At 42.7% G+C, this 12,368-nt stretch overlaps 1 pseudogene; it reads left to right on the top strand.

The window, feature by feature from the left end:
- Positions 1-9,464: 9,464 nt before the first annotated feature.
- LOC134963746 (5S ribosomal RNA) lies at positions 9,465-9,583 on the top strand (annotated as a pseudogene).
- Positions 9,584-12,368: the final 2,785 nt, after the last annotated feature.

Here is a 12,368-nt window from a genome sequence, read left to right as displayed (position 1 = left end):
GTGAACCTGAGGTCATGGTTGATGTAGCTGGTGTACCATTACCTTTTCTTGTAGATACAGGGGTGGACAGGTCAGTGTTGAATTCTACATCAGGTGTAAAAACCACGAGTAAAACGATTTCGGCAATGGGAGTAACAGGAACGGTGCAACAGTACCCTTTGAGTAGACCTGCAGAGATTCCGATAGTGCCCTTGCAGACAAAACATTCCTTTCTGCTGACTGCATCGGCTCCAACTAATCTACTTGGCAGAGACTTATTGTGTAAAATGCGGTGTGTCATATATTGTACTCCTGAGGGTGTCTTCTTGGATATACCTGAGAACCATGCACAAGAAGTGCAAGATATACTAGACACCCCTCAAAGGCTAATGCTGCATTCTACTGTTACAGACACTGGATTGATGGTGAATGTAGCGCCAGTAGCAGTACAAGTAAAAGATGGCAGGATAGCTCCAAAAATCCCTCAGTATCCTCTGAAGCCAGAGGTAAAGTTAGGAGTGTACCCCATCATAGAGCGGCTGCTACAGCAGGGCATCCTAGTCAGGACGTCCAGCACTGCCAATAGTCCCATCTTCCCTGTGAAAAAGAGTGGGGGGAGGGGTTACAGGATAGTGCAGGATCTAAGGGGGATAAACAAAATAGTTGAGAGCCAATTCCCCGTAGTGCCCAATCCAGCTGTCATCCTCATGCAAATTCCCTCTACCGCAAAATTCTTCACTGTCATTGATCTCTGTTCTGCTTTCTTTTCTGTCCCTCTTCACCCTGACAGCCAATATCTCTTTGCCTTCACGTACAGGGGAGTACAGTACACCTGGACTTGTCTTCCCCAAGGTTTCATTGACAGCTCAAGTATTTTCTCCCAGGCCTTGCATGACTGTTTGCAATCCTTTGAACCTGAGAGTGGATCAGTGCTAATACAATAAGTTGATGACTTCTTGTGTTCTGACTCACTCGAGTCGTCCACGGCAGATACTAAACAGCTTCTGTTTCATCTTTCCCAGACAGGACACAAGGTTTCAAAGGATAAGCTGCAGTTGTGCCGGACCAGGGTCAAATACTTGGGACACTGCTTGACACAAGGACTTAGGCACCTGACCGCTGATAGGATACAGGCGATTCACGACATGACTCTGCCGCAAACTCAGCAACAGATCCGCACTTTCCTCGGAATGTGTGGGTACTGTCGGAACTGGATTCCGGGGTTCTCCATATTGGCACTACTTTTGCAGGAGATGGTCTCTTCAAACAAACCAGAATGGGTCTCACACACAGATGAGTCCGAACTGGCATTTGAGAGACTAAAACAGTGTTTATCACAAGCACCTGCGTTGGGTATGCCAGATTATGAAAAGCTCTTTGAATTGTACGGTACTGAAAGTGCTGGGTGCGCGGCAGGAGTCTTAACACACAGACATGGTGATGCCAGCAGACCGGTAGCTTACTACAGTGCACAGTTGGACACCGTAGCGTGGTCTCTCCCCACTTGCTTGCGAAGTGTTGCAGCGATAGCTTTGCTGGTAAGTAAAAGTGAGGACGTAGTGTTAAGACACGACTTGACCATCCATACACCTTATGCAGTATCAGCCTTGCTAAACTCCGCCCAAACCAGACATGTCTCATCCGCTCGGTTTACAAAGTGGAAATTATCAACGATGGCCCCTGTAAACATCACCATTTACATTAAGAGATGCAGCTCACTAAATCCTGCAACCTACTTGCCAAGTGTGCATGGTCATGCACAAAGGGTGGAGGATGAGAATGATGGTGAAGGAGGATTTAGTGCAGATACTGATATGCATGATTGTATGGAATACCTGAACCAAACTTTCACTGCAAGACCTGACATCAGTGACAACCCACTGGAAGGAGTAGACTTTACCTTCTACACTGACGGTAGTTGCCACAGACAGACAGAATTGGGAGACCTGTGCACCAGACATGCAGTTGTAGATGACGAAGGTATCATAGAAGCTGAACCCCTTGGCCCACCACACTCAGTACAAGTCACTGAGCTGGTCGCTCTGACCAGAGCATGTGAGTTGGCCAAAGGTAAGTCAGCTAATATATACACGGACTCTAGGTACGCCTTTGGAGTGGTGCATAATTTTGGGGCCCTGTGGCACCTCAGAAATTTCATGATGGCAGCTGGCACACCTGTAGCGCATGCATCTCACATCAAAACGCTCCTGACAGCAATACAGGAACCAGACAGAGTGTTATCAAGTGTAAAGCACACACTTACAACCAAGACCCAATCTCACTTTGTAACAGCCGGGCAGACGAAGTTGCTAAATCAGCAGCAAGCACAACCATACGAACTAACATCACATCACTGATGACATTTGAAACAGTTAACATGCAACAGTTAATTGAAATGCAACATTTGTGTTCCCTACAGGAAAAGGCAGTCTGGAAGGCGAAGGGATATGGTCAGGAGTCCTCAGGACTTTGGACAGATGGACTCGGTAAGCCAGTGGCCCCCAGAGCATATCTTCCAAGTCTAGCTGAGGCGGCAGACGGTCTGACTCATCTGGGCAAGGAGGGTATGTGCAAGCTGGTAAGATCCTACTGGAGTGCGCCAGGATTCTCTTCTCATGCAGGTAAGAAAGCAATGACATGTCTAACTTGCTTGAGGAAGAATATTGGTAAGGCAAATACCAACAGAGCCATCCATTATCCCTCCTACAGTCGGACCTTTTCAGGTAATACAAATCGACTTCATACAGTTACCACCCTGTAGAAATTTGAAATATGTGTTAGTATGTACTGATGTGTTTTCCAACTGGGTAGAAGCATTCCCCGCTGCCACAAATACTGCTGTGTTCACTGCAAAGAAAATCGGTCAGGAATTTGTGTGCAGATATGGTATCCCTAGAATGATTGAAAGTGATAGGGGTACCCATTTTACAGGTGAAGTCTTTCAGGTCATGTGCAAACTGATGGGAATTAATAGCAAGCTGCATACTCCGTACCGGCCACAGGCGAGTGCGAAGGTGGAGAGAATGAACAGCACTATTAAGAATAAGCTGAGCAAAATAATGGCTGAAACTGGATTGTTGTGGCCAGAAGCTTTGCCACTAGTGTTGTATAGCATCAGAACTACTCCCAGGTCACCGCTTAACTTATCACCCTTTGAAATTCTTTTTGGTCGACAACCCCATGTAATGATAGACCCCCAGGATGATTTAAAATGCAATAACGAAATAACTGTAAAATATTTGGTCAGGATGAGCCGGCAGCTGAGAAATCAACAAAGAAATCTGAATCTGGTGATTCCTGACCTACCGAACAGCAATTGTCATGACATTGAGCCTGGGATTATGTGATGTTTCAAAAATTTTTACGCTCAGGTTGCCTCATAGACAGGTAGGAATAAAATCTTGTTAACCAGCATGACAGCACTAAAGGTCACCGAAAGAGAGACTTGGGTCCACTCGTCCCACTGCAAGAAGGTCGCTGACCCGGAAAAACTCGTGACAAAGAGCAAGGTGAAGAGAACCTCGTATCACTAGAGTGTTTGTTCCAGGAAAGCTGAGAGGCAGGACTGTTGAAACGGCACCTGAGCGCGGAGAACAACAGTTGTCGTACCATTTTTCTTTTTTTCACCTCACCCCCACTGCATTTTCCTTTATTTTGTTTCCTTTCTTAATTTCCTTTCTGCTCCTTAACTAAATGGATCTACCTCAAGAGACTGCGTTTTGGGTTTTTCTGGTAATTCTGTTTTGATCAGGATAATCTGTTTTGGTGAGGGTCCCAGAGACGTCGAGCAAGGATCTGGAATGTGTTCTGATGGTGAGTATGGATTTGTAGGATCTCAGGCGCAGCATATCACTCTAGTAAAAGCTGGTATCAGTAAGCGCTCTGGTAGTCATGGAGCTCAGATGCAATGTGAGGGGTTATTGTCTGATGAATATTGTATTGAGAACATAGTCAAAGATGGGTGCATCCAAAGATGTCAGTCGAATATTAATACCGACATGGACCGACATCCGTTGAGTGATTACCACTCATTAGTGGGTAAGGTCTTAAACCAGACAGAATGTTGGGTGTGCTCACAGGTACCTCAAGGACACAGTAAGTCAGGATTAGTGCCATACCCTTTAGCAATAGATAAGGTACTCAAATTACAGGGTGGGAGACCGGTGGACAAGAAATTCAATATATCTAGGCCCCCTAGTTTGAAGCTCCACCAGTATCATGTAGATAGGTCACTGTTGTGTTTTAATATTTCCAATTTCCAAAAAGCAGGAAATTGGGAAGTGACATGGAATAACCAGACAATGACCTTTTCACACTGAGCTGATAGGATACCTATCGACTCTGAACTTGTACGCAAGATAGCCAACAGTGGGAAGTATTTTCGGTACCGGTATACACGTGGAAGCAAAACCATGTGGGTTGGAAAGGTATCGCAGGGGTATTGTGCCCATGTCATCCAGCCCGATACTTGTACTGAACAAATGAGAGAACTAGGGATTGGATTCTTTACATGGAAGATTTGCAATATGGTGTTGTTGCATTTTGTCCCCTATGTTCTCCCAGATGATGCCTATTTTATGTGGGAGGAATGCGTACAAGTGGCTTACTCCGAGCTCTGAGGGATTGTGTTATATTGGGAGAGTACTACCAGAGGTCATGACCATAACCCACCGACAAAATGAAAGACGTTCACCGCAACGCTCAGACTCCTTATACTCATACCCATTATGAACACATCATCAAGAGACACCTCGTAGATAGGACAGAGCACGCATCCTCTGATTTGATCCATGAATCCACCGGGATTCAGTTCCTACTCGCATTAGATATCATCCGTACTGCCAGAGGAACTATAAATTATAGGTACATCCATGCTCTGGCGAACTTGATAGATAATATCACAGAGATGTATGATGGCACCTTCAGGTAAACAGGAAGGGAGTTACAAGCCTACAAAAAGAAATTGATCCAGCACAGAATGGTCCTTAATTACGTTACAGCTGTGACAGGTGGGTACTGTGTTACCCTGGCAACTCAATATGGCGTGAAGTGCTGTACGTATATAACGAATAGCACTGACAACTCCATGGAGATCATCGATCAAAAGATGGATGAGATCTTTCAGTTCAAGTAAGAGTTCAGGAGGAAACACAACCTTACCTTGACGCTGTGGGTAATGAACTGACCGGCTGGGTCTCATGGTTGAACCCATGCAAATGGTTCTCAGGGTTAGGAGAGTGGGCACAGAATGTTATTGTGAATGTGGGAAAGTTTCTCCTTTGTATCCTGGGTGTCGTCATAATTACTGGTCTGATATTTAGGTGTGTTCGAATTCTGATGTGGCGCAAGCACGGCACAAATTTGATGAGTCTAAGGAGCGAGGGCATTTTTACAGTAGCAGATCTGATTTATGATCCATCCGTAGAGACAGTGTTATGATAAGGATTGCAAATAAATTTCATGGCCTGTTTCTTTCACCATTTCTCTCTGTTTCCCCCCTCTACCCAGAAACATCCTACCGGAAAAGACGTCAAGCCTACCCAAATTTATGTGAATGTATTTTTATATATGTGTCTTACCTTCATCACTGCAACCCTCAGTTAATGGCTCACATAGTCGACAGGTGTTATCCACATATAGTAGCACTCACATAAGTTTTCCACTCCATGTATTATCAGATAAATGTGCTGCCCATTTGTTGGTATTAGAACCCGAAAAGGTGAGGGTCAAAAGCCCTTGCCCAAAAAGAGCTTGGTAGTGTTTGTTTGCCCATGTACAGACCCTTAATATGGGAAGAGAAGGATTTAATGTATACTTCGCAATACCTCGAAGCTTACTTAAAACATATATGGCACGATGATATATGCCCCTCAGACATTGATTCATACATACATGCTTTTTCCTATCACACTAGGCTACACGTTTCCTACCTACAACTCTCTCATGGTCATCCAAACTTTGTATATAATGTATAGATAATATTTTCAGTTTATTAGTTATGTGTGGCAGTTATAGGCACACTCATCACGTACATACACCACACAGATGGCCTCCGTGTGGGTGCATGTTCTGCCGTGCGTACACATACACACAAGCTACATATAACCACTCACGCGATTTTGCGTGTTAGCACGTGGTATGAGTAAATACGGTAACATACGCATTCGCACGGAAAAGCCATCAAAAGCCATATTCAATATTTTACCCATATAATGCATAAGTCATACACTGTCTGTACATCCTTCTAATAGCAAGATACTGGTCACACATAAATTATTCTCCTAGAAACTCAAGCACAATGTACCAGACTGACTTGTTTACGCAAAGCTTTATAATCCTATGAAGAAGGCAAATACCTTTGGTCACCCACATTGTTCTAGAGTTGTCCAGTATCTATCGAAGACGGTAAATACTGGACTGTCATTGTCTTACTTGAAGCTAGGACAAACAAGAATACAATATCCTGAAACCTTGTTTAACTGGAAAGAACTCGATTAGCAACAGCTGACAAACTACATACCAGACATTTAGATATCTGAGGTAATAACATTCATAGTCTAAACCAGTGATTTTCAACCTTTTTTTACTCGCGGCACACCGAACAATATTTTAAAATTCTCAAGGCACACCATCAGATCCCCACAGAAAAAACCCCCCACACATTGGCCCTCACAGTAAAACACATACATTGGCCTACACAGAAAAAACAATCACATTGCTCCCCACATAAATCCTATTGCTCCCCACATGAATTATTCACATTGTTCCCCCCATAAATCCAGATATCCTTATTCTCCCCACATAAATTCTGTTGAAATCCTATTGTTCCCCACAGGAGAAATAAAATAACAAATATTAGCCCCTACTGGTCAGCTGACCTCCTCCCCGTTCCCCAGTGGCGGGGGTTGTTCATAGTGGAGTGCTGCGAATACTGGGCAGCGGGTGGTCGGGCAGGTGTGGATATAGGTCGGCAAGGATAGCTGTGTATGCAGGCAGGAACTGGAAGATGTGTATGCAGGCGGAAGGGCTGGCTTGGTGGTGATATGCGGCGGCCATGACACCACCGTGTCTTCGAGGCATAGGTCACGGCCAGAGCATGACTGATCCTCTAAGAAGAGCCCAGGACAACAGTACACTCCGAAGGTGCAGGAAGTACACCACGGCACACCTTGCAACTGGTCACGGCATACTAGTGTGCCACGGCACACTGGTTGAAAATGCCTGGTCTAAACTCTTGGAAATAAATATATATATATATATATTAACTAAAAAATTATAATAGCAGGAGTGTATGTATGTATGTATATGTATATATATATATATGGAAGGAAGGGGGGATGAGGGATATATAGCGACTATTGTGTTAATAAAATGTACAGTTGCCAATTCTAAAATAACTATTTATTAACATAAAAATTGCACGTAAAAGAAGCATATATAAAAAATGGGACAATAACACATACACAGCTGGACTAAAAACACTTAAATGAAATCTTAAAACTACAATATAAGCAAGTAAAATGGATTTTCCTTATCTTAGGTGAGGTAGGTACAGGATTTCACCAACGCGTTTCGTCTCAACAGACTTCTTCAAGGGGTAGGGACAAAGTGAACCTGCAAGTCTATTTATAGCCATAATGCTAGGTGGGAGGGTTGTGACAGCATAAGAAGTCATGTGATGCAATTATGTGATAAATGTTACTAAACTATTTATTGGTGAAGTACAATGGGAGCAGGGTTAGTAGGAGCTACATGAGTGGAAAAACGAGTGTGCTGAGTACTGCACAATTACTTAAAAAGCATTAAAAATCGTCTTAGACATGAAATAGCGGTACTTCCGCCACACTTCCGGTGACGGATGGGCTCGGTTCGTCACTTCCGCCCCACTTCCGGGTGCGTCTGCGCACGCGCCCGCGGCGGCTCGTGACTTGCGTAATAACCTAATTTGGTGTAGTCTATTAGTGAACTTGTATGGAGTAAAACACCTTTCCCAGGCCACTATTTGTTCACGTGCTTTACAGTACCTGATCTTCCCAGATGGTCCCCCTTACTGGTACTGATCAGGCCCAGCGCTGCTTGGCTTCCAAGATCAGGCGTGTTTGGGCATTGGTGTGACGGTACCAACGTTGTGCCTTCTGGGTTATTGCTCCAGTCCCCAATATTAACTTAAATTTTAATATTTTACCAAGTGTTAGATCTAAATTTATAAGGAAAGGTGTTTTACTCCATACAAGTTCCCTAATAGACTACGCCAAATTAGGTTATTACGCATCAATCACTATAGGTGGTTAGGTGGTGTATATAAGCACGGGTTGTTATACACAATCCACTTTAATTACATTATTTACTAAATTAAGCATATGCACTGTATTCTTTAGGCACTTTTAGCTCTGCACCTGGTAAACATTAATAAATTAAAATAGTGCAGTTATACACACCCTATCCCTCAACTACAATATGTTTAAATCCAAGCACAAGCACTTTATTCATTTATTTATTATACTTTGTATAAGCTCTGCACCTTGCACACATCACTAAAATGATGTAATATGTGTCACTCATATAATGAGTAACCATTAAAACAATACACTGGTTAAAGTACCAGTATTATGGCTCCACATATATATGCATACATTTACATCTTTTTAAGCTTTCAATATGTGAAATATGCACGGAAGTATTTAAATAAATATTTAAATGACTACTCCTGATGCTATTTATTTCTACTTTTATATGTATCTATTGCCATGGATACCGGGATATGCCTATGTACATAATGAACTACGAAAAAATGGCCGCCGCAGCCGGGATATCTATGGAGAAAATCCCATCCAATATGGCAGCCGATGCAGTCACACTCTCAGAGGTAAATGACCGATACTCAATCGGTCATTTACCTCTTAGAGTGTGACTGCGGCAAACAGTAAATTGGAAAGACAAAGAGACCCTTGAAGCAAAGAATACAGGATCATGTGAGGAACATCAGAAATAAAGTAGAAAGCCAAGCTGTTTCCAAACATTTTATTTCAACACATAACTCCAACCCTGAAGCCTTGACATTCAAAGCCATTGAACTGCTACAATTGGGAGAAAGAGGTGGTGATCTCGCCAATAAACTGTCACGTCGGGAGATGTTTTGGATTTTCCAATTACAGACATTACAGCCAAGAGGATTTAACGACAACTACGAGATCGCTCCCTTTTTATAAGATACGGTACTAAAATACTACAATCACCTCCCCAATTCCCTATTCTCCCTCCCCCGCCTTCCGGCCTTCATATCCCATACTTTCCCTTCCCTGTTCCTTTCCACCCCCCCCCAAACCCCTCCTACCTCCACCCCCTCCTCCCCCTACCCGCCACTTCCCTCCCTTAACCTTCATTATTACCATTTCACAATTTTAAATTTAGATCTAACACTTGGTAAAATATTAAAATTTAAGTTAATATTGGGGACTGGAGCAATAACCCAGAAGGCACAACGTTGGTACAGTCACACCACGCTGGAAATGCCCAAACACGCCCGATCTTGGAAGCCAAGCAGCGCTGGGCCTGATCAGTACCAGTAAGGGGGACCATCTGGGAAGATCAGGTACTGTAAAGCACGTGAACAAATAGTGGCCTGGGAAAGGTGTTTTACTCAATACAAGTTCACTAATAGACTACGCCAAATTAGGTTATTACGCATCAATCACTATAGGTGGTGTATATAAGCACGGGTTGTTATACACAATCCACTTTAATTACATTATTTACTAAATTAAGCATATGCACTGTATTCTTTAGGCACTTTTAGCTCTGCACCTGGTAAACATTAATAAATTAAAATAGTGCGGTTATACACACCCCATCCCTCAACTACAATCTGTTTAAATCCAAGCACAAGCACTTTATTCATTTATTTATTTATTATACTTTGTATAAGCTCTGCACCTTGCACACATCACTAAAATGATGTAATATGTGTCACTCATATAATGAGTAACCATTAAAACAATACACTGTTTAAAGTACCAGTATTATGGCTCCACATATATATGCATCCATTTCCATCTTTTTAAGTTTTTAATATGTGAAATATGCACGGATGTATTTAAATAAAAATGTAAATGACTACTCCTGATGCTATTTATTTCTACTTTTATATGTATCTATTGCCATGGATACCGGGATATGCCTATGTACATAATGAACTACGAGAAAATGGCCGCCGCAGCCGGGATATCTATGGAGAAAATTCCATCTAATATGGCCGCCGATGTATGGACTTATGATAATAGAGACTTCCTCCCCCTGGATCACAGACACCGGGCACTTTCTACAGTGCACTGAACTGAAGTCACGAGCCGCCGCGTGTGCGTGCGCAGACGCGACCGGAAGTGGGGCGGAAGTGACGCACCGAGCCCATCCGTCACCAGAAGTGTGGCGGGAGTACCGCTATTTCATGTCTAAGACGATTTTAATGCTTTTTAAGTAATTGTGCAGTGCTCAGCACACTCGTTTTTCCACTCATGTAGCTCCTACTAACCCTGCTCCCATTGTACTACACCAATAAATAGTTTAGTAACATTTATCACATAATTGCATCACATGACTTCCTATGATGTCACAACCCTCCCACCTAGCATTATGGCTATAAATAGACTTGCAGGTTCACTTTGTCCCTACCCCTTGAAGAAGTCTGTTGAGACGAAACGCATTGGAGAAATCATGTACCTACCTCACCTAAGATAAGGAAAATACATTTTACTTGCTTATGTTGTAGTTTTAAGATTTCATTTAAGTGTTTTTAGTCCAGCTGTGTATGCGTTATTGTCCCATTTTTTATATATGCTTCTTTTACGTGCAATTTTTATGTTAATAAATAGTTATTTTAGAATTGGCAACTGTACATTTTATTAACACTATAGTCGCTATATATCCCATATCCCCCTTCCTTCCACATTGTTTCAGGGATTTGCCACCCCTGTATTTTTTGAGGGACTCAGCAGACGCCCCATTAACAATAGAGGGGAGTGTTTTTTAGATTGCCAGTTGTACAATATATCTGTGTACTATCACAAGTGGCGCAATATTAATCCCTGCTTTCACACATGTGTATATATATATATATATATGTATATATGTATATCTCGAGGATAGAAATGGATAATCATATCATGTGTGGGATCGTATTGTTCAGGGTCACATAAGCAGTAATCTGGTGGGTATGAGAATATTGTCACATATTTCAACAATAAGTAATAATACCAGATTTATGTATGATTAATGTGATGGGTTTAACTGGTCATGGGGCGGGAACTCAGATGCAAACAACAGAAATCACATTTCAAGACTTAGCCATCACCCACCGCTTGAGCTGACCAATGATCCCCAGTGCACAGGATATGTCCCACCCCCGAACCAATGGAAGAAGAGCATACAGTTTCTATTGTATTGTGTTTTGACCATCTGTATAAAAGCCAAGCTGCCTAGCCAGTCATTCATCTCTCTCTGAAGGTCATCTTGCTTGATTGACTGAGCACCGGTACCGTGTGGCGCTGGCGAAACAAAACGTATGTACCATTGATTGTAGCCTATTTTCTGTTATTGTGATTGTATATCTGTTGTAACCCCCTTTCAGAAATTATATGTTGGTGGGTCGGATCCCAACATCTTAAATACAATTGGTGTCGTGTCTCATTCCTGCTAAGGTTTAAGCGTATTTCAGTCACACGTGTAGCTGCATTATGCTCTCAGTGTGTTGGTGTGTGTGTATGTGCTGCGTGTACTTTTTACGGTCCGTCGTGGTGTGTGTACGTAAAGTGCATACACGGTACGGGCCTTTGTACGCTAACTGAGTCAAAAGTACGTAGCTTAAGGATTTCATACAGCTGCCGCAGGGGCTTGAATTTAAGTGTGTTGAGTGTATTAAGGTATTGCTTTTAGTCCTGTAAGTAAATCAGCATTTACAGAATAAATAAGGGTTATTCCAGGGCTATTACCGGGTCAGGTGCAGTGTGAATGGGTTTCCTGGGTCAATGCGACCAAGTACCCATTCACAGCATAGGAAGAGGCAGTGTGGAGATGATCTAATTTCCTAGAGCCACCTCCACAACCGCCCCCAAATATGCCATGGTACCTGCCCCCGATGACAACCTGACCCGGGAATATGCCAGGTCGGGAAGCCAGTTCTCAGGGTCCAATGTCAGGTCGCACTCGGGGAGGTCCTGTTTCCTATTCTCAGGTGCGACCCGACATTAGCAATCTGAAAGCGGTATGAGTGAAGGCTTTCGCATTTAAATATATAGATATATACTGAGCTTTATCTGCAATTTCTATTAGCAATAACAGAGTTTAACACTATATAATATGTATTTACATGAAGTATAAACCGTGTGAATCAATAA

The sequence above is a fragment of the Pseudophryne corroboree genome, chromosome 9, assembly GCF_028390025.1.
Source record: "Pseudophryne corroboree isolate aPseCor3 chromosome 9, aPseCor3.hap2, whole genome shotgun sequence".
NCBI classification, from domain to species: Eukaryota; Metazoa; Chordata; class Amphibia; order Anura; family Myobatrachidae; genus Pseudophryne; species Pseudophryne corroboree.
Note: the sequence above shows the minus strand (reverse complement) of the source record. Positions and strands in the feature narration are given on the sequence as shown.